The sequence below is a fragment of the Capsicum annuum genome, unplaced genomic scaffold, assembly GCF_002878395.1.
Source record: "Capsicum annuum cultivar UCD-10X-F1 unplaced genomic scaffold, UCD10Xv1.1 ctg62349, whole genome shotgun sequence".
NCBI lineage: Eukaryota > Viridiplantae > Streptophyta > Magnoliopsida > Solanales > Solanaceae > Capsicum > Capsicum annuum.
Genome location: NW_025871346.1, coordinates 3,296 through 5,980, shown reverse-complemented (window position 1 = coordinate 5,980; position 2,685 = coordinate 3,296). Strand labels below are relative to the sequence as shown.

General features: G+C 41.3%; 1 long non-coding RNA gene across 2 annotated transcripts in view; it reads left to right on the top strand.

Moving 5' to 3' along the window:
• Positions 1-579: 579 nt before the first annotated feature.
• Positions 580-2,685, top strand: part of LOC124893596 — a 5,162-nt gene continuing 3,056 nt past the window's right edge. Inside the window, exons 1-2 of one of the 2 annotated variants that reach the window (XR_007050777.1) lie at positions 580-1,055; positions 1,134-1,244. This is a non-coding gene — a long non-coding RNA (uncharacterized LOC124893596). Of the gene's footprint in view, positions 1,056-1,133; positions 1,763-2,685 lie in introns of both variants that reach the window. The other variant, XR_007050778.1, reaches the window with a different exon arrangement.

The window sequence follows — 2,685 nt, the reverse complement described above, 5'->3', positions numbered from 1 at the left end:
TAAGCTACTTGATGCGTCTCTATTCTCTTCGAACTTTTCGCGATGGGGTTGTATATCTCGTCAAGCGAGGAAAATAAGGTCTCAAGCCACGAGGACAAGTCATGGAGCATCTACAAACTTACGTATATGTAATCAGTGAATAATGTATGAAGATGAGGAGGGGCCCTGATGCTCCAGTGCGGAGGTGTGAGACTCTGGCTATGGATGGTTTTAGGCGGGCTAGAGGTAGACCCAAGAAATATTGGAGGGAGGTGATTAGGCATGATATGGAGCAATTACAGCTTACAGAAGACATGACCCTTGATAGGAAGGTGTGGAGGACGCGGATTAGGGTAGAGGGTTAGGGGGTGGGAGCGCGGCGGTAATAATAGGGGAGTGCTCCTTTGGGTTTGGAGTTTCTGGTTGGTAGTGTTGGGGCTGTAGTTTTTGGGGTTAGTGGTGTTGGCTTTTTTGCATCCCGTACTAGTTTATTATGCACTTATCTTTTGTGTTTGTTATACTGTTAGTTTGTTTTGTGTACCATACTAGTTTGTATCCGCTTACTTTTTGTATTTGTTATACTGTTATTGGTCCTAAGCCGGGGGTCTATCGGAAACAACCTCTCTACTTCTCTTGAGGTAGTGGTATGGTCTGCGTACGCTCTACCCTCCCCAGACCCCACTAGGTGGGAATACACTGGGTATGTTGTTGTTGTTGTATGATTATGCAAACACTATCTTGGGCAAAAACTGTTAAGAAAAAATAAAAAAATTAAAAATATTTTCGCTGCGGGCTTTGGTGGATAGACGACCCATGAATCAAATTAAGTATGAATGTGAGCTATCTTGCCCAAACAGCCATGCTCTAATCAGCCTGTGTTTCCTTTATTTTTCCCCTCCACCGAAGCCCTGATAGAGTTAGAACTCCCTCAGGTTGGCAATGCTTTGGAAAGGGTTAGTATTTCAGGTTTCTCTGTCAATCCAGATACTTCCTCTTGCCCTCCAAGGTGTGAAATTGGATTGGATGGGTTGCCGTAGGAACATTTGTTTGAGGAGGGCTTACAAGCCTTGGATCGGGTATGCTTTCTTACCTTAATTACGTTGGTCTGTTTTCCTCGAATCTTGATCTGACTATTTTCCTTTGTTTTCTCTCAGGCCAGCACACTCTTGGGTGAAGGTTTACTTAGCCTAAGGGGAAGAAAGATCTGCAAATTCAATTGGATTCTCAAGCGTTAGAGATTACTGCCCTGATGGCTGGTTGATTTAGTTAATCTCTGGCTTCTATATGTTTTGCAACATTTCTTGCCTAATTGAACTGTTTCACATATTCTGATTTATATTTAGCACTTTGAGCATGAACCTGGTCATGTGCATTTAGGTTAATTTTGGTCTGGTTTAAAATTAGAGTTTCGTTGTTTAAAATTGAGGATACTAGATCCGTTCCTTTGTTATGTTGTCAGAGGTATATTGTTGTATATCTATACTTTGTGTCTAAAGTTACAGGTTCAGATGAACACAACCAAAAGGCTTCATCTGCTTCAGCTCTTGTCTATTCTGGCTTTATCATTTTGATTTTCTTAATGCTGAAGATAATTGTACTATTTTTGTATCCAAACTAATGTATGAGCTTCCAATTGATTGCTCTTTGGCTAAATATGTGTCAAATAGAATTCTTAGCTACTTGATGAGAAGCTATTCTGCTATACTAAAGTTGTGTTTAAGCTGCCCTGGACGCTACAAGTTAAACGAGAAAAATGGACTTGTGGTTGTATAGAAGTTGGGTAGTAAGTATACTGTCCTCTTAGTCCTCTCCCTTATTTTTCCATTTGAACTTTTCTTTTTACATCCATCTTAGGTCAGAGCTTGATTTCTATGTACTCAGTTTTTCGTATCAATATAAAGGGGCTTGTTTTTGAAACAACCTCTTGCAATAATGCCGAGTAAGACTGCATACAATAGACCCTTGTAGTCCGGGCCTTCCCCGACTCCACGCATAGCGGGACTTAGTACACTGGGATGCTCTTTTTTGTTAAGGGCCTTGTTTTGATTGTTCCGTGATTATGCAAAGTCTTGGTTGACCAATTTTTCTTTTCCTGATCAAGTCTTCATGAATATACAAATAATTATAGTGTGCTCATTTTATCTTAAGTGGATAACACACACTGCGAATTGCAATATCCCCACTCAATGTGTATATAATTGCCAATCAATGAAACCCATGAGTCGTTTCCCTGGATATTTGTTGGCTACGGCTACCTCATTATGACTTCACTCCAGTCACTAGCCTTCCTTCAACAACATCCCCTCTGTTATGTACTTTGATAATGAAAGAAAAATTGAAATCGTGAAAGGGAAATTTTTATTGCTAATCCAAATTCAATACGAACTAGCTATTACAATTGATCAATTGAATTGGATACTACGAAAGATAAGTCTCCATGGAAGCTCCAATCGTCACCTTCAATGGCGATTATGGATAGAATTAGTCAAGAGGAGGAAAAAGAAGTAGTTAGGAAGAAGAGAGAGAAATGAGAGAATGAGAGGAAAAGATCGTTGGGATTTTACCAAAATAATTCGTTCCCTCCTTGGCTCAGCGGTAAGCTTGCTTACCGTGGTGTGCCAGGGTCGGGGGTTCGAAACGGCCCTCCAGCGAAGCTGGGGTGAGGGCGCGTAGGTCAGGCCCGGAGTGGTCCCCCCCCTCCCCGAC